We start from the raw sequence: 20,304 nt of genomic DNA, 5'->3' as shown, positions 1-20,304 counted from the left end.
TTGAAGCAGCAGCAATGTACTACTGGTTTCTAAATGAACACATGTGGGGATATTTATGAAAGCGTCAACTAAAAATATTCTTGAATCCCGCATCGTATTTTTTGCGAGATTGATCCGCCGTAGTTATCAAAGTGTCAAGATCGTCAAGTGTTGACATTTATGACATAATATACGCTCCCGTGATCTCAATCCGACGCAGATCAATGCTTGCATCATTACAAATGTTTCAAATTCACATTTGACTCTATTTGACCCCTTTCCAAATGTATCAAACATTGAACAGGTACACTCGTGTCTGATTTGACGCAGCGTACCTAGTATTTAATCCGCCGCCCTTGAGGCCGCGGATGCCATAGAAATCAATGGGAGTCTGAAAACATAGAAAGCTTATTTTTTGATGCAGCGAGAGGATTAAGTATATTACATAAAAAAAGTAAATTAGAAACTTTTTTTAAATTGTATACCCTTTCTAAATCAAACAATATTATTGCTCAACATTTGGTGCACTAGTAGATAAAGGGATACAAATGAAAAATACATTACTGCTAATCAATTATGTTACAACTTTGTCTCTCATTACAAAGCAAGGAGATAATATTATTTCTCCAAATTTGTTGCAAAGGTTTGCCCCAAATTTGTCGCACTAATAGATATAGAGATAAAAATGAAATAAATACACAACATAATATAGCTAACTTGCTTTTTATTTTTTTGGAAAAATCTATTTGCACCATGTTTAAGTTATGTAATACAACTCCCACTCTCCACTTTGCATCAAATTTGATGCAACACTTTTTGCACCAATTATGAAGCAAACTCCTAAACAACCCACACACTAGTTATTTTTTCAACCACTTTTGATTACAATATCCATAATCACATGATTTATTACATCAGTCAATCGGATTCAAATATACATTTTATACTATCACTAATGAATCAAATTGCTCGATACTTGTGTCATTGATCACTCATCAGAACTTGTAAGTGCCATTTGTTACATTGTGTATTATACTTTGAAAGTATGTATATGTGAAATTAGTATTAAAGATAAACATTGATGCTGACATTAGGACACACAGTGAATTTAATATCCGAATTGATGTTTGATTCAATATTATATTAAAGGGACACTGAACCCAAACATTTTCTTTCGTGATTCAGATAGAGCATGCAATTTTAAGCAACTTTCTAATTTACTCCTATTATCAATTTTTCTACATTCTCTTGCTATCTTTATTTGAAAAAGAAGGAATCTAAACTTTTTTCTTGGTTCAGCACTCTGGACAGCACAAAAGGACAATACATAAGGTTGAGACTAAACTGTACCACGATGGAGAAATATTGGGAGCATGCGAATTCCCTAACTGAGAGACTCTGTAATAGAGGATATAATTTAACTACATTAAGGGATTTGTTAATTAGAGTCTCAAGTATGGATAGAGATTCTTTATTAAAAGAGGCTAAAAACAAAAATAAAGGTTTTAGGAAAGGAGGAGTTAACTTTGTCACAGCTTTTAGTAGACAGTTTGGAGAAATATGTTGTATTATCCAGAAGAGATTGCCTATTTTGGAACGAGACATAGATCTTAAGGATGTCTCAAAAAGATGTTACTTTGTCTCATGAAAATCGAAAACCATAGGTGACATTGTCAGGAAAATTTTTGGAGAGAAAGGTGCAAATGGAAATAGTGCAAGAACTTATAGCTTGCAAAGTTTGTAAAATGCAATATGTAGGGTTAACCTCTAGATTTCTGAAGGACAGGATTAGGGAGCATCTCCTATCCCTGGAGGCTGAAATACCATGAACACCAGTAGCAAAACATTTTGCCACACATGGCTCACAATTGAATATGTTCAGCTTTCAAGGTATTGAATGTGTTTCTCTTGGCCTTAGAGGTGGAGATAAATTTGCTGCTCTAAGTAAACGAGAGGTTTTTTGGATATATACCTTAAAAACAGGACAACCGTATGGCATGAACAAGATCAGTGATTTAACGTTGTTTATAGACAATACTTAGGTACGATCTTGTTGCCATTATGGTTGTGTGATAAAATGCATCACATAACTCTTTGTATATAAACAATCTGTATATAAATAATTAGAAAAGTAAAGAATAGTACCATTAGACTTATGGGACATAAGAATGAGAAATGATATAAAATTAAAAATAGAAAATAAAAATAAAAATAAATTTTAAATACATATGGAGTGATATAAAATAACTGTATAAAGGGCTCTAACATCTATAGGATACTTATTTAGATACCAGGATAGGAGACTGTGAAGGTGTAGAAGTATAGTTGCAGGTGTTGTTTACAAAATGGTAAAATAATATTTGACTCTTTCATTCATATTTTTATACGTGTAATAGAATCATGTTTACTATTAAGAAACAACCAGACTGACAGCTTCTTTATATAGAAAAAATCATGTAAGATTAAGTCAACCGGGGTGGCACAGATATGCTTATCTACACCATGTATACTAAGTGCTAATGAGAAAGACACTTTACAGTATATTATTTGGTGTTTAGAAAGAACTGAGCCATGAAATTCACTTTTTTAGTTTTAAAGTTTTTGCACATGATATATATGCTTTTATTATATATGAATTATATGTATATAGTTCTTTTTTGTAAATTTTGTTATTAGCTATTAGCAGTTAGAGGCTGTCTGTACCAATTATTGACAAATTTGAAAAAGATGCTGAACAATGTGATTGGCTGTTAATAACAACTTCTAACTGCTAAATAGCCGTGTGTGTTTAGTGTTAAATCTTCTCTGAGGAAACGCCGCTTGGTCATGAAACGCATCAGCTGTGTACACTAAGGGGCCCATTTATCAAGCTCCGAACGGAGCTTGTGGGCCCGTGTTTCTGGCGAGTCTTTAGACTCGCCAGAAACAGCAGTTATGAAGCAGCGGTCTAAAGACCGCTGCTCCATAACCCTGTCCGCCTGCTCTGATGAGGCGGAAAGGAATCGCCAGAATTCAACCCGATCGAGTACGATCGGGTTGATTGACACCTCCCAGCTGGCGGCCGATTGGCCGCGAGTCTGCAGGGGGCGGCATTGCACCAGCAGCTCTTGTGAGCTGCTGGTGCAATGTCACATGTGGAGAGCGTATTGCTCTCTGCATTCAGCGAGGTCTTGCGGACCTGATCCGCACTGTCGGATCAGGTCCGCAAGACCTTTGATAAATAGGCCCCAAAGTGTTGTGTGTGCTGTGCCCTTATATTGGACTTTTAACTTTGCATAACAATAAAGATATTTTACTTTTAAACACTTGGATTTCCTGCTACCGTAACCTCAATAAACACGCTGAATGCTGTCATTTGGAATTTGACAATATTATTTCTCCAAATTTGTTGCAAAGTTTTGCTCCAAATTTGTCGCACTAATAGATATAGAGATACAAATGAAATAAATACACAACATAATATAGCTAACTTGCTTTTTATTTTTTTGGAAAAAATCTATATGCACCATGTTTAAGCCATGTAATACAAGTCCCACTCTCCACTTCGCCTCAAATTTGACACAACACTTTTCGCACCAATTATGAAGCAAACTGCTAAACAACCCACACACTAGTGAATTTTTCAACCACTTTTGATTAGAATATACATAATCGCATGATTTATGACATCAGTCAATCTGATTCAAATATACATTTTAAACTATCACTAAGGAATCAAATGGCTTGATACTTGTGTCATTGATCACTCATCAGAACTTGTAAGTGCCATTTGTTACATTGTGTATTATACTTTGAAAGTATGTATATGTGAAATTAGTATTAAAGATAAACATTGATGCTGACACCTGACATTAGGACACACAGTGAAATATTTTAGACAATGATTTTAAAATCCGAATTGAAGTTTGATTCAATATCATCTTAAAGGGACACTAAACCCTATTTTGTTCTTTCGTGATTCAGATAGAGCATGCAATTTTAAGCAACTTTCTAATTTCCTCCTATTATCAATTTTTCTTTGTTCTCTTGCTATCTTCATTTGAAAAAGAAGGAATCTAAACTTTTTTCTTGGTTCAGGACTCTGGACAGCACTTTTTTTATTGGTGGATGAATTTATCCACCAATCAGCAAGGACAACCCAGGTTGTTCACTAAAAATGGGCCGGCATCTAAACTTACATTCTTGCATTTCAAATAAAGATACCAAGAGAATAAAGAAAATTTGATAATAGGAGTAAAGTAGAAAGTTGCTTAAAATGGCATGCTCTATCTGAATCACAAAAGAAAAAAACATTGGGTTTAGTGTCCCTTTAAGCTGATAGCTCAAATCGATAGCTCACCTAAAATTAAATTGTCATGATTCAGATACAGCAGAAATTAAAATCAAATCTTTACTGTCATGCTGTTTTCAGTGTATTTTTTCCTTCTCTTGAATTTATTTTTCAGTAAGAAATGTCATCTTATATGTCAGCCCATTTTATAACACCTGTGTAGGGGTGGTTTTTAAAACTAGATTGCAATCAGGAGGGGTTACACAGGTCCAGAGAGAAAACTGTCCCAGCTCTTAAAATATCCATTGATTGCAAAGATACCCTGATTACATGCTATATTCACAATTATCCATGCTCATAATAATAATACATTTACACTATATTCATATAGTGGAATAAATAAACACAGATATATGACAGACAACATTGTTAAGAAAAAAAAAAGGAACTTACAGTATATACATAAGTATGTGCAAATATATATGTACAAATTCTAGCATTAATAATCATTTTTTTTAAAAAAGAGAGATAAAAGCATATCATGACTTCTAGAAATACAAATACACATTAATTTATGTGAAAGTATCATATAACAAATAAATATAAAAATAACTTTCTATTAGATATTGTTTGTTGAAGTATAAATGTAGCTATTTCTTGGACAATAACAGATGAAAAATAAAAGATTAGATTTAGAGAAATGTGCTTGTTCATGGAGAGTAATCAAATGGTAAAAATAAAGTTGGGAAAAACCTGAATAACCGCAACATCGATGACTGTTAGTTAACAAAAGTCTGATACTCATTGCGCCGTACTTGATGTGCATGTTTTTTAATTTTGTTTTGAGAAATAAGGGAATAGTATGTAGATCCGTGTCAGCGATGTCTGGCGAACGTATTGACACCGACGAATGCATTGAAATTGACGCTTTGATAAATATGCCCCATGGGGTGAGCCAATGACAATAGGTATATATATGCTGCCACCAATCAGAAGCTAGAACCTAGGTTATTTGCTGCTCCTGAGATTACCTAAATAAACCTTTCAGCAAAGGATAACAAGTGAAGGAAGCAAATTGAATAATAGAAGTAAATTGGAAAGTTCTTTAAATGTGTATTCTCTATCTGAATTATGGATGTCTAGTTATGACTTTGATGTTCCTTTAAGATGTGTGACTATTGCTTCTTTTTGCAGTACTTTATGTTTATACTTCATCATAAACACCTGTTCTGGCCTGCCTATACATTGATTTTTCTTTTTCCCACAGGGGCAGACACCTGATCCTAAACTACCAAACTCTGTTTTCCTGTTTTAGACAGCACATGCAAAGATCTTACTGCCACACAGTCACTATGCATCTACAAACCCTTGCGGTCTTCTATACTATCTTAGCAACAGGTAAGTAAACATAAAAAATATATATATATTGCTGTGTTATCCTTTTTTTAATCTCAATGCAGGGCTCAAAATTTCCACTAGCCATTGGCGAGTGAAAATGTAATAGTGGCGAGTGAAAGTTAGTGAATGTTGAGTCTGAAGTCTGGTGGCATATTGTAAGTAGCAAAGTTGAGACATTGTATTTGCAGAATGTACACTTCCTTTTTCTATCCAGCTGTTGTCTTCCCCAGAACCTCTAGTTAATGTTTCAAACTGCTATGAACTTATTTTTGTCAATGTATTACTGTATGGAGCATTATTTAATTTGTTATGGTATAAAATAAAATATATATTAGAAAATGTTTCACAATTGCTAAACATTTGCAGAGGGTGTGCGGTGTGGGTGGGATTAGAAGTGGTACGTTACATTATGTCCCGGCTAGTAGTTTACGACTTGAAATTTTGAGCCCTGCTTAATGTATAAAATATATATTGTTTTAATATTGAATGTAGCTAATATGGATGTAAAGGTAATATTTTTTAGGAGTATGTTAAGAGGAAAAGTGTGCAAGTTTTAACGGCACTTTGAAACCAATATGTAATTGTTAACATTAAATGCATCAACTTTTGATACTTTCTGTGTTATTTTTTTATTTTTTATTTATGTTTTCATGTCAGGGCATATTTTTAATTTAGAGGATTTTATGATATCTCTTGAGATAAACATTAGAATTTGTGAAACAAAAAGAAATTGGTGGAATAGATATTTATTTGTATACTGTACACCTACATTAACTCTTTATATCCGCTTTTTTTTCATATGGGTCAATTGTTTTCAACATAGATTCATTATGCAATGCACTTTACAATAGCATAAAATATGGAGGGCTAGATTAGTAGTGGAGCATAATCATATACTTCAGGGGGTGTTATATATTGCTTAAAGAGATATGAAACCCAACATTTTTCTTTCATGATTCAGATAGAGCAGAAAATTTTAAGCAACTTTCTAATTTACTCCTATTAACTATTTTTCTTCGTTCTCTTGGTATGCTTTGTTCAATGAGCAGCAATGCACTTCTGGTTGCTTACTGAACACATGCGTGAGCCAATGACAATCGGTATATATATATATATATATATATATATATATATATATATATATATATATATATATGCATCCACCAATCAGCAACTAGAACCTAGGTTTTTTGCTGCTCCTGATCTTTCATAGATAAACCTTTCAGCAAAGGATAACAAGAAAAGAAAGCAAATTAAATAATAGAAGAAAATTGGAAAGCTGTTTAAAATTGTATTCTCTATTAGAATCATGAAAGAAGAATTTTGGGTTTCATGTCCCTTTAACCTTGTGCAAAGAATTAGAAGTGGATAGTTAATACTTTAATAAAGTATCTTAAGGCAGATTAAACTTTTTTAGCCTCCATTATAGATTTAATGAATAGTGCAGGGAGCATTATTAGTGGACTCATTGTGCTGGCATTATAAATGACGAGTTGTGTTGCACTCAATGGCGATCCAAAATACCACTGTAAAAATGTAAGGCCTTTTAAGGCCTTAAAGAGAAATTGTACAGTTGATTTATCTTTGCATAAATGTTAAGTAGATGATCCATTATGTAGTCCATCTGGGAGTGTTTTTGTAAAAAAAAAACTGTAATTCTGTTAATTTTTAAATTATTTTTAGACTCCTAACCAAGCCCCAAAGTTTTAGATGTATTCTGATATCTACAGATTCCTGATTGCTTGTTTATTTATTGGGTATTTTCATATGCAGGGGAGGGGAAGCGTCTACTTTTCCTGTTTTCTCTGCCAATTTCATTGGGTGTCCCAGCCTAACCTCATCATCAGTGTTAAATTTAGAGTTTCTCAGTAAGTTTTTGAAAGGTATTATACTGGATTTTTATATCAGTATCTGAGCATATTCTTCTTTATAGTAGTGTTTATGACATGCAGCAATTTAAAAATGTGTATATACTGTCCCTTTAAGTAAACCATTATTATGAATAGTATAGCACAGAACTACACAAATAACTCCACTACTTGTGTACCATCAATACTTGAGCAATATCCATCATACATTTGACTGTGTGCCCCCATTTAAGTCTATTATGTGAGGCACTTGCACTGAAAGGCAGATGTTAGCATGCCCTAGACCCTCGTTTCTCAATCTGTGGTGCGTGTACCTCTGGGGGTACTTGAGGCATTGGCAAGGAGTACTCCAGGGATTAGCATTCATATTTTTTTTCCTAATGTAGCTATTGTAAACATGACATATCAATTAAAGCTGTGTTACTCATTTTTACCCTCAAGCACTACTAACAGGGCAGAATGTGAGTATTTCCAGCCTAGATTAGATCACTGCTCAATCACCGATTTATCTCAAATTGCTTAAACCTTAGATTCTGGCTTGTTAATGACATAAGGCTGGAGATGGGCTTCACTGATGTGAACAGAGAAAGTGTATTACTGTGAATAAGTGTCACAGAAACAAGTACCAGATAAATGTTCTACTGTGAAATAGATAAAGTGCATCATACTGTAGTATGCCGCAGTAAAACGAGACAGATAAATTGTGTATGAAGAGGTTATTCATGATAGAAAGATGGTACCATAAATATTAATTTCTCATCATGCAGGAGCTTAGTTTCGTATATTTTTAATGTTAGAAGCACATTAATTGCATATAATTATTAATATCAATGGTATATATATATATATATATATATATATATATATATATATATATATATATATATATATATATATATATATATATATATATATATAAAAATGTGTGTCTGTGTTTATTATTCTCTGTTGTCATATTGCCAAATATTAAATTCCAGAAAACACCAGCCAAATATCTGATTCCTATATATTTACTTCATTAACACTGCCCTAGACTATATACAAGGTAATCACAGAGGTAAAACGTGTATTATTATAACAGTGTTGGTTATGCAAAACTGGGGAATGGGCAACAAAGGGATTATCTATCTTTTTAAATAACAAAAATTCTGGTGTTGACTGTCCTTTTAAAGATAGATTGTTAAATGCGACTGTCTCCTAAAAAGGATTGTTTTTTTTTTTTAAATAATGTTTTAGCTCCATCTATTGGTAAGAAGAGGTTTATATTTTTTTTTCAATTCCTTTAGTAACCTCTTAAAAGACTGTAATACAAATGTTTTAAGTTTGGGAGATGACTGTAATTGTACTGTGATAAATCAGTTAGACCATAATCTTTTATAAACTCACCCACATTCTGCTCACTTATAAATAGTTTTAGATTTTGGGTGGGTTGCATGTCTCTTCTTTTGTTTCCAAAGGCAAATTGATCTATCTTTTGTTGTACAAATCTTTTAGCAATCAGTTCAAATTTAGTAGATACTTAAATCATAGTGGAGTGGACACTTTAAGTTTTGTCAATAGAATATAGTATATTTGGGAACACCTTTTCTTAAATCTTCAATAGAAAGTTGTATTTAATTTTCTATAAAAGAGTTTATTGTGCATCAATAAATGGACTTGCAAATGTATTATTTGTGCATGTTTAAGTATTTTTTGAAACAATCTTTTAGCTGCCATTCTTGTGAGCCTCTTTTGGCATAAGAGACAATGGGGGGTAATTATCAAGCCGTCAACCTCAAATACACTGGAATTCCGCAGCGTATTTGTGGCGAGGCTGATTCGCCTTAGTTATCAAAGGCTAGAGACCGGCAAAAGTAGAATTTTGTGACGTAAACTTCGATCCGCCGGACTCAGTCCGACACAGATCGATTCTTACGTCACTCCAGATGTTCTGCATACAATGCGGCACAATCTGACTACTTTTGCTAGTTATCAAAAAACTAGCAGGTACGCTCGGCACTTTTCCGGCCCAGCGTACCTGGTATGAATCAATGGGAGTTTGACCATAGCGAAAGTACAAGTTCGCTGCTGCCAGACATCCCATGGATTCCTATGGGAGCTGTGTACACCTAACACCCTAACATGTACCCCGAGTCTAAACACCCCTAATCTGCCCCCCCTACACCGCCGCAAGCTACTCTATACATATTAACCCCTAAATAATAATTATATTGTAGCTATCTTAGGATTTATTTTTATTTTACAGGTAACTTTCAATTTATTTTAACTAGGTACAATAGCTATTAAATAGTTATTAACTATTTAATAGCTACCTAGCTAAAATAAAGAGAAATTTACCTGTAAAATAAAAACTAACCTAAGTTACAATTACACCTAACACTACACTATACTTTAATAAATTATTCCTATTTAAAACTAAATACTTACCTGTAAAATAAACCCTAAGATAGCTACAATGTAATTAATAATTACATTGCAGCTATTTTAAGATTTATATTTATTTTACAGGTAACTTTGTATTTATTTTAGCTAGTTAGAATAGTAACTACCTAGCTAAAAGAAATACAAAATTACCTGTAAAATAAATCCTAACCTAAGTTACAATTAAACCTAACACTACACTATCATTACATTAATTAAATAAATTAACTACAAATAACTACAATTAAATACAATTACATAAACTAACTAAAGTACAAAAAATAAAAAAAGCTAAGTTACAAAAAATAAAAAAATAAGTTACAAACATTTAAAAAATATTACAACAATTTTAAGCTAATTACACCTAATCTAAGCCCCCTAATAAAATAACAAAGCCCCCCAAAATAAAAATATTCCCTACCCTATTCTACATTAAAAAAGTTCAAAGCTCTTTTACCTTACCAGCCCTTAAAAGGGCCTTTTGTGGGGCATGCCCCAAAGAAAACTGCTCTTTTGCCTGTAAAAGAAAAATACAACCCCCCCAACATTAAAACCCACCCCCCACATACCCCTAATCTAACCCAAACCCCCCTTAAAATAACCTAACACTACCCCCCTGAAGATCATCCTACCTTGAGTCGTCTTCACTCAGCCGAGCCACAGATGGAACTGAAGAGGAGATCTGGAGCGGCAGAAGTGATCCTCCAAGGGGCACTGAAGAAGTCTTCCATCCGATGAAGTGATCCTCCAGGCGGCGCTGAAGAAGTTTTTCATCTGGGCGATGTCATCTTCCAAGCAGCACTGAAGAAGTCTTCTATCCGGGCGATGTCATCTTCCAAGTGGGGTCTTCAATCTTCTTTCTTCAGGATCCATCTTCATCCCGCCGACGCGGAACATCCTTCTTTCCCGACGGACTACCGACGAATGAAGGCTCCTTTAAGGGACGTCATCCAAGATGGCGTCCCTTCAATTCCGATTGGCTGATAGGATTCTATCAGCCAATCGGAATTAAGGTAGGAAAAATCTGATTGGCTGATTGAATCAGCCAATCAGATTGAAGTTCAATCCGATTGGCTGATCCAATCAGCCAATCAGATTGAGCTTGCATTCTATTGGCTGATCCGATCAGCCAATAGAATGTGAGCTCAATCTGATTGGCTGATTCAATCAGCCAATCAGATTTTTCTTACCTTAATTCCGATTGGCTGATAGAATCCTATAAGCCAATCGGAATTGAAGGGACACCATCTTGGATGACGTCCCTTAAAGGAGCCTTCATTCGTCGGTAGTCCGTCGGGAAAGAAGGATGTTCCGCGTCGGCGGGATGAAGATGGATCCTGAAGAAAGAAGATTGAAGACCCCACTTGGAAGATGACATCGCCCGGATAGAAGACTTCTTCAGTGCTGCTTGGAAGATGACATCGCCCGGATGAAAAACTTCTTCAGCGCCGCCTGGAGGATCACTTCATCGGATGGAAGACTTCTTCAGTGCCCCTTGGAGGATCCCTTCTGCCGCTCCAGATCTCCTCTTCAGTTCCATCGGTGGCTCGGCTGAGTGAAGATGACTCAAGGTAGGATGATCTTCAGGGGATTAGTGTTAGGTTATTTTAAGGGGGGTTTGGGTTAGATTAGGGGTATGTGGGTGGTGGGTTTTAATGTTGGGGGGGTTGTATTTTTCTTTTACAGGCAAAAGAGCAGTTTTCTTTGGGGCATGCACCACAAAAGGCCCTTTTAAGGGCTGGTAAGGTAAAATAGCTTTGAACTTTTTTAATGTAGAATAGGGTAGGGAATTTTTTTATTTTGGGGGGCTTTGTTATTTTATTAGGGGGCTTAGATTAGGTGTAATTAGCTTAAAATTGTTGTAATATTTTTTAAATGTTTGTAACTTATTTTTATTTTTTGTAACTTAGCTTTTTTTATTTTTTGTACTTTAGTTAGTTTATGTAATTGTATTCAATTGTAGTTATTGGTAGTTAATTTATTTAATTAATGTAATGATAGTGTAGTATTAGGTTTAATTGTAACTTAGGTTAGGATTTATTTTACAGGTAATTTTGTATTTCTTTTAGCTAGGTAGTTATTAAATAGTTAATAATTATTTAATAACTATTCTAACTAGCTAAAATAAATACAAAGTTACCTGTAAAATAAATATAAATCCTAAAATAGCTACAATGTAATTATTAATTACATTGTAGCTATCTTAGGGTTTATTTTACAGGTAAGTATTTAGTTTTAAATAGGAATAATTTATTAAAGTATAGTGTAGTGTTAGGTGTAATTGTAACTTAGGTTAGTTTTTATTTTACAGGTAAATTTCTCTTTATTTTAGCTAGGTAGCTATTAAATAGTTAATAACTATTTAATAGCTATTGTACCTAGTTAAAATAAATTGAAATTTACCTGTAAAATAAAAATAAATCCTAAGATAGCTACAATATAATTATTATTTATATTGTAGCTATATTAGGGTTTATTTAAAGTATTTAGTTTTAAATAGGATTAATTTAGTTAATAATAGAAATATTATTTAGATTTATTTAATTAATATTTAAGTTAGGGGGTTGTTAGGGTTAGTGTTATACTTAGGTTTAGGGGTTAATAAATTTATTACAGTGGCGACGGCGTAGGGGGGGCAGGATAGGGGTTAATAAATGTATTATAAGTGGCGACGGTGTAGGGGGGGCAGATTAGGGGTTAATAAATTTAATATAGGTTGCGGCAGGGTCGGGAGTGGCGGTTTAGGGGTTAAACTATTTATTTAGTTGCGGCGAGGAGGCGGTATAGGGGGGGCAGGATAGGGGTTACTAGGTATAATGTAGGTTGCGGCGGTGTCCGGGAGCGGCGGTTTAGGGCTTAATACATTAATAAGAGTTGCGGCGGGGTCTAGGAGCGGCGGTTTAGGGGTTAATATGTATAGAGTAGCTTGCGGTGGGCTCTGGGAGTGGCGGTTTAGGGGTTAATACATTTATAAGAGTTGCGGCGGGGTCTAGGAGCGGCGATTTAGGGGTTAGTAACTTTATTGAGTTGCGGGGGGCTCCGGGGGTGCCGGTATAGGGGGTAGAACAGTGTAGCAATAAAGCTGTAAAAAATCCGAAGAGCAGCGAGATCGAATGAGTGATAACTCTCACAGTCTGCTGCTCATCGCCCCGTACTTGGTGCGCGGCTTTTTTGACAGATTTTATTGATAACTTAGGCAAATTTTTTTCAGGTCCGCGGCGGCGATGGTAGGTGAGCTTAGGCAGGCGTATTGGGCCGGCGAAGGCAGGAAAGTTGACACGTTGATAACTACCCCCCAAAGGGGGTCGATTTATTAAGTGTCTGGCGGACATGATCCGCTGTAGTGATCATGTCCTCCATACATCGATAAATGCTGACAGCATTTGGTCACTAGCAGGGGGTGTCAATCAACCTGATCGTATTCAGAGGAGGCGTATGAGTTAAGGATCAGCAGTCTTAATACCGCTGCTTCTTAACTCTTGTTTCCAGCGAGCCTGAAGGCTCGCACAGAAACAGGGATATATGAGCCCATTCGGGCCGTGATAAATTGGCCCCGATGGGCTAGATTTTAGATGCTCATGTGGTTATGTTTATTTTTCAATTTGCTATTCGGATATTTATGTGTCAAAAAATTTCCAAATATGTCAGTGGATAGAAGCATTTGGTTGTTTTTGCCAACGCATATATTAGTTTTAAAGTGCAACACTCAAAGATCCGGATTTACACTTTAACACTAATATATCTGATGCAGAAAATATTTGATTGCTTCTACCCACAGGCATATTTGGAATTCGTTTGACAAATAACTATCTGAATAAGGTATTTGTACCTACTTAGTTAATAATAAGTTGCCCAAAAAGCTGTAATTACACTGACTCCAAATAAAGGAAATGTAATTAATAGAGCGTTACAGTAGCATTATCAACAGATGCATAATAAAAATACAATGCAAGAAGAGTGTTAATTTCAAATGACTAGCAGATAATTAAAATACATACAGTGGGGCAAAAAAGTATTTAGTCAGCCACCAATTGTGCAAGTTCTCCCACTTAAGAAGATGAGAGAGACCTGTAATTTTCATCATAGGTATACCTCAACTATGAGAGGCAAAATGTGGAAACAAATCCAGACAATCACATTGTCTGATTTGGAAAGAATTTATTTGCAAATTATGGTGGAAAATAAGTATTTGTTCAATATCAAAGTTCATCTCAATACTTTGTTATATATCCTTTGTTGGCAATGACAGAGGTCAAATGTTTTCTGTAAGTCTTCACAAGGTTGTCACACACTGTTGCTGGTATGTTGGCCCATTCCTGCATGCAGATCTCCTCTAGAGCAGTGATGTTTTGGGGCTGTCGCTGGGCATCACGGACTTTCAACTCCCTCCAAAGGTTTTCTATGGGGTTGAGATCTGGAGACTGGCTAGGCCACTCCAGGACCTTGAAATGCTTCTTACGAACCCACTCCTTCATTGCCCGGCGGTGTGTTTGGGATCATTGTCATGCTGAAAGACCCAGCCACGTTTCATCTTCAATGCCCTTGCTGATGGAAGGAGGTTTGCACTCAAAATCTCACGATACATGGGCCCCATTCATTCTTTCATGTACACGGATCAGTCATCCTGTTCCCTTTGCAGAGAAACAGCCCCAAAGCATGATGTTGCCACCCCCATGCTTCACAGTAGGTATGGTGTTCTTTGGTTGCAACTCAGCATTCTCTCTCCTCCAAACACAACGAGTTGTGTTTCTACCAAACAGTTCTACTTCGGTTTCATTTGACCATATGACATTCTCCCAATCCACTTCTGGATCATCCAAATGCTCTCTAGCATACTTCAGACGGGCCCGGACATGTACTTGCTTAAGCAGGGGGACACCTCTGGCACTGCAGGATCTGGCGGCGTAGTGTGTTTCTGATGGTAGCCTTTGTTACATTGGTCTCAGCTCTCTGCAGGTCATTCACTAGGTCCCCCCATGTGGTTCTGGGATGTTTGCTCACCGTTCTTGGGATAAATTTGACCCCACGGGGTGAGATCTTGCATGGAGCCCCAGATCGAGGGAGATTATCAGTGGTCTTGTATGTCTTCCATTTTCTAATTATTGCTCCCACAGTTGATTTCTTCACACCAAGCTGCTTGCCTATTGCAGATTCAGTCTTCCCAGCCTGGTGCAGGTCTGCTATTTTGTTTTCTGGTGTCCTTCAACAGCTCTTTGGTCTTCACCATAGTGGAGTTTGGAGTGTGACTGTTTGAGGTTGTGGACAGGTGTCTTTTATACTGATAACAAGTTCAAACAGGTGCCATTAATACAGGTAATGAGTGGAGGACAGAGGAGCCTCTTAAAGAAGAAGATACAGGTCTGTGAGAGCCAGAAATCTTGCTTGTTTGTAGGTGACCAAATACTTATTTTCCACCATAATATTAAAAATAATTCTTTCCAAATAAGACAATGTGATTGTCTGCATTTGTTTCCACATTTTGTCTCTCATAGTTGAGGTATACCTATGATGAAAATGATAGGCCTCTCTCATCTTCTTAAGTGGGAGAACTTGCACAATTGGTGGCTGACTAAATACTTTTTTGCCCCACTGTATACATGTAAACTGTGAGCTTTTGCACATGCTCAGTAGGAGCTGATGCCTCAAAAAATTGTGCATGTAAAAGATTGTGCACATTTTTATAAAGGAGGGAAATTGGAGTCTCTTAAAGGGACATTCCAGTCAAAATTGGATTCTACATGGATGCATTTCAGTTTTGAATAGAAACATTTTTTTGTGATATAAATGTATTAGCAAAAATGCTTCTATTAAAAGCTATAGCTGTTTCAAAAATGTATTTAAGTATGCATTGTGCACCAGCATTTAAATCACAGCACTTGCTCAGAGAGCCTAAGGTGCTTCTACCATCAGGTAATGACTCAATTTGTTGATTGCCAACATGATACAAGCCCCACTGGTGCTCTGAGCAGCTGTAGTATTTAAAATGCTGATGCACTGAGAATTACTAGCTATGCTTCACATGCATGTGCAGAGAACAAAAATAACACAAAACAGTGATTACTTTTGCTAGAAGCATTTTTGCCAATACATGTATTTTGCAAATATTTTTCTATTCAAATATGTAATTCACATATGAGCATTTCAATTTGACTGGAATGTCCCTTTAAAATGTTTATGCTCTTTTTGAATCATGAAAGTTTAATTTTGAGTTTACTGTCCCTTTAAGAACTGGTGTCTGCAATGTTCAGACTTTTTAAAAACTTTTTAAAAGCATTGTCAAATAGATTGAAAAAGTTATAAACTCATTGGTACTTCACAATCATTACATTATAACATTTTGTAAGATTTTATTTTATTTGCTGGGTGCTAATTCTGGTTTACGTTATGTAGATTCATAAAAAAATACTTTTAATTGTGTAGATTGTCTATATGTATTTTACTTGTGTAAACTAGACATGTGCATTTCGTTTCTGACAAATTCGGAATTCGGACCAATTTTGGCCGATTCGGAGATTCGGATGCATATAAATTTCTAAAAAAAAATCTAAAAAATAAAACCTACCCCAAAATGAAAAAAAAAAAAAAACATTACACAAAATAACAAACAAATTATCAAAAATAATAACAATTATTCCTTTTCTAATACCCATTTTAAAAAAAATCCCAAAATAAAAGAAAGCTAATCTATAATAAACTACCAATAGCCCTTAAAAGGGCCTTTTCTAGGGCATTGGCCTTAAGAAATCAGCTCTTTTTCTAAACAAAAATACAAAGATCCACTAACATTACAAACCCCCCACCCCCCTTTTTAACTAGGTAGACTATTTAGAAAATAGTTAACTATTTACTAACTACCTAGTTAAAATAAATACAAACTTACCTGTGAAATTAAAGTAAAACCTAAGCTGCCGTACACTAAAACCTAACATTACAAAATAAAAAAAACCTACCATTGCAAAAAATAAAAAAACTACCATTACAAAAAATAGCAAATGAAATTATCCAAAACAATAAACATTATTAATATTCTAATACCCCATTAAAAAAAAAAAAAACAACTCCAAAATAAAAAAAACCTAATCTATATTAAACTACCAAGGGTCCTTAAAAGGGCCTTTTGTAGGGCATTGCCCTAAAGAAATCATCTCTTTTTCCTACACCCCCTAACAGTGTACAAACCCCCCAGCCCCCAAACCCACAAAATAAAAATAAAGTAAAACCTAATCTACCCATTTCCCTGAAAAGGACATTTGTATGGGACATTGCGCTTAAAAGGGCATTAAGCTCTTTTGCTGCCCATTAAAAATAAAAAATGGCTATTCTTAAAAAAAAACACCCCAAAACGAAAACTATAGCACAAAATAACAAACAAATTATCCAAAATAATAACAATTATTCATATTCTAATACCCATTTAAAAAAAAAAAAAACACCCCAAGATAAAATCCTAATCCATAATAAACTACCAATAGCCCTTTAAACGGAAATCAGCTCCTTTTCTAAACAAAAATACAAAGACCCACTAACATCGTCCGCTGCACACTGAGGATTGAAATGCAAGGTACCCCTTTTATACTGGGGGGTACCATTGCATTCCTATTGGCTGAAAACTTTCAATCAGCCAATAGGAATAAGAGCTTCTTAAAATGAGAGACGCTCAAATCCGATTGGGTGATTTGAAAAGCCAATAGGATTTAAGCAGCTCTCATTCCTATTGGCTGATTCAAATTTGTCAGCCAATAGTAATGCAAAGGTACCCCCAGTATAAAAGGGGTAGCTTGCTTTTCAGTCTTCAGTGGGCAGAGGACGATCACATGAAGAGGTCCTTCCAGGTCGGATCAATGTCCGAATCAATAGAAGGCGAGGTCAATTCTATTGGCTGATCCAATCAGCCAATTGGATTTAATTTCAATCTGATTGGCTGATTAAATCAAGCAATCAGATTTTTCCTACCTTAATTCCGATTGGCTGATAGAATCCTATCAGCCAATCGGAATTCGAGGCATGCCATCTTGGATGCCATCATTTAAAGAACGTCATTTGTCGTTAGTCCGTCGGAAGAAGAGGATGGCTCCGCGTGGGCTAGATAGAAGATGGCTCCGCTCCGCTCCGGAAGGATGAAGATAGAAGATGCCGCCAGGATGAAGATGTCTGGTAGTCCGGATGTCCTCTTCTGTTTCATCGGTGGCCGGCTGGCTGAACACGGCTCAAGGTAGGGTGATCTTCAGGGGGGTAGTGTTAGGTTTTTTTAAGGGGGGATCGGGGTGGTTGTAGAGTAGGGGTGTGTGGATGGTGGGTTGTAATGTTGGGGGGGATTGTATTTTTTTTTACAGGTAAAAGAGCTAATTACTTTAGGGCAATGCCCCGCAAAAAGCCATTTTAAGGGCTGGTAAAAGAGCTGATTACTTTGTAATTTAGTATAGGGTAGGGAATTTTATTATTTTTGGGGGCTTTTTTATTTTATTAGGGGGCTTAGATTAGGTGTAATTAGATTAAAATTCTTGCAATATTTTTTATTTTTTGTAATTTAATGTTGTTTTTTTTTGTACTATAGTTTATTTAATTTTATTTGAGTTTAGATTATTGTAGGTAATTTATTAAATTAATTTATTGATAGTGTAGTGTTAGGTGTAATTGTACCTTAGGTTAGGATTTATTTTACAGGTAATATTGTAATTATTTTTAACTAGGTAGCTATTAAATAGTTATTAACTATTTAATAGATATTGCACCTAGTTAAAATAAATACAAAGTTGCCTGTAAAATAAATATACACCCTAAAATAGCTACATTGTAATTATTAGTTATATTGTAGCTATATTAGGGTTTATTTTATAGGTAAGTATTTAGTTTTAAATATGATTAATTTATTTAATGATAGTAATTTTATTTTGTTTTATTTAAATTATATTTAACTTAGGGGGTATTAGGGTTAGGGTTAGACTAAGGTTTAGGGGTTAATAACTTTATTATAGTAGCGGCCGATGTTGGGGGCGGGAGATTAGGGGTTAATAATTGTAGGTAGGTGGCGGCGATGTTAGAGAGAGGCAGATTAGGGGTTAATAACATTTATTATAGTGTTTGCGAGGCGGGGAGTGTGGCGGTTTAGGGGTTAATACATTTATTATAGTGGCGGCGATGTCCGGTCGGGCAGATTAGGGGTTAATAAGTGTAGGTAGGTGGTAGCGAGGTTGGGGGGGCAGATTAGGGGTTAATAATATAATATAGGGGTCGGCGATGTTAGGGACAGCAGATTATTGGTTCATAGGGATAATGTAGGTGGGTGACAATGTCCGGACGGAAGATAGGGGTTAAAAATATTTATTATAGGGTTTGCGATGTGGGGGGGGCCTCGGTTTAGGGGTTCATAGGTAATTATGGGTGTTTGTGTACTTTTAGCACTGTAGTTAAGAGCTTTATGTTCCGGCGTTAGCCCATAAAACTCTTAACTACTGACTTTTTTTTGCGGTTGGAGTCTTGGCGGTAGAGGCTCTATCGCTCACTTCTTCCAAGACTCGTAATACTGGCGTTAGGCAAATCCCATAGAAAAGATAGGATACGCAATTGACGTAAGGGGATTTGCGGTAGCCTCGAGTCGCGAAAAAAAATTGAGTGGTAGACCCTTTCCTGCCTGACTCGTAATAACAGCTTTAGATAAAAAGCAGCGTTAAGGCCCCTTAACGCTGCTTTTTAAGGCTAATGCAGAACTTGTAATCTAGGCGTTTATTTTTTATTAACATGGGAGCAGCGATACAAGGTTAAATAACAACTTACACTTTACAATTTCTCTTTGATTCAGTAGAGAACAACATTTGTCTCCTCACCCCATACTGATGGCCCCGTCATACAATAAATGCTGTTAGCAGTGCCAACAGTTGTATCTTAGGTGTTACCTTTGATTAGAAACACAATTATATGTTATGGTTTCAAACTTGTAAGTTCAACCTCAACAGGTGAGACTGATTATTATCGCTGGTGTGCCTCGCACAACCCATTGTGCTATATTGTATATTTAGCAAATGGGAAAGAATAGGGGAGGGGGGGGCAAGGGGAGGAGAGGAGAGGAGGGAAAAAAATCACTGTACTGTAAAGTAAGGCTGTTGCTGAATGGCAGAGTTCGTTCAAAGTCCATGACCCTCCCACGCCAATGTCATTATTTCATGCGTTACTATTTTGTCTGTTTTTAATAGTGATACCTTTCCAGCTGCAGCAGACCACTGACCCCAGCTCCTCCACTCTCCTATGCTCGGGATGGTTTGCTTTTTCCAGTATTTGGGTATAAGTCATTTTGTGCTATTAAGCATTAGCAGAAGAAGCGATCGCTCTGCCTTCTCCAGCTACCCTCGGCAGTGCCCAGTAGAGCAGATG

The sequence above is a fragment of the Bombina bombina genome, unplaced genomic scaffold, assembly GCF_027579735.1.
Source record: "Bombina bombina isolate aBomBom1 unplaced genomic scaffold, aBomBom1.pri scaffold_922, whole genome shotgun sequence".
Taxonomy (NCBI): Eukaryota; Metazoa; Chordata; class Amphibia; order Anura; family Bombinatoridae; genus Bombina; species Bombina bombina.
Note: the sequence above shows the minus strand (reverse complement) of the source record.